Source organism: Seriola lalandi, unplaced genomic scaffold (genome assembly GCF_002814215.2).
Source record: "Seriola lalandi dorsalis isolate HSWRI2012SDOR001 ecotype SW California unplaced genomic scaffold, Sedor1 jcf7180002053708, whole genome shotgun sequence".
Lineage (NCBI taxonomy): Eukaryota > Metazoa > Chordata > Actinopteri > Carangiformes > Carangidae > Seriola > Seriola lalandi.
Window position 1 is genome coordinate 3,940 of NW_019524261.1, and position 857 is coordinate 4,796.

The window sequence follows — 857 nt, forward strand, 5'->3', positions numbered from 1 at the left end:
AGACAGGTGGACAGGCAGACAGGTAGACAGACAGACAGGTGTGCACACCAATAAAGACTCAACTACACGTCTAATTGTTATGATGCTGTTCTGGTGTCAGGTCCAGGTTAATGATCCAGTGTATAAACAATCAGAGTCTCTGTGAGCAGGTGAGCTGCATCACCTGATGACCCCGCCCTATAAGAAAACTGTCTCACGTCCCACGATGAACAGTTGGAGGGACGATCATTTTCCTCATGATCGATTAATTCCAAATCAAATAACTTTCCTCAAAGGCTAATAAAAATAAAATGGAAATGTAGAGAAAATAATAAATAAAACGTCAGAAGAGATAATTAATCTTTGCATCATAAAAATGTAAAATAATCAAATGTAATGTGGTTTAATTTCAGTTTTCTTTGACACGTCGACTGAAGAGGTCATGAAGTGAATATCTAGATAAGAATATCTTCTAATTTCAGCCTGTCTGTATTTTGTGTCTGCGTGTCAGCCGCCTCCATCAGTCATCACTCTGTGATTATCACCTCCGCTCTCTGCAGCACGTCGTTCCAGCCTCTGGCCCGCTCACACATAACGGACACAATTAGCGAGAGCTAGAGCTGGGGTTAGAGGCGACGGGGAGGGGGTGGGTAGTTGTGGTGTTGGGGGGTACGGGGTAATAGATAGCCAAGGGATTAGGCGATACATGGTATTGATAGGTGGGGGATTAGGGGTACAGGGTAATGGATAGCAGGGGGATTAGGTGTGATGGGCTGCAGAGGTGGTGTGAGGTTAAAGCAGCATGCTGAGGTTAGCAGGGATAAGGCTAATAGCTGCAGACTGATGTTAGCAGGGATAAGGCTAATAGCTGCAGACTG

General features: G+C 44.8%; 1 protein-coding gene across 1 annotated transcript in view; it reads right to left on the minus strand.

Moving 5' to 3' along the window:
- The window catches only part of LOC111651613 (protein FAM240B), an 8,466-nt gene that overhangs the window by 1,654 nt on the left and 5,955 nt on the right, over positions 1-857 (minus strand). The window lies entirely within an intron of this gene.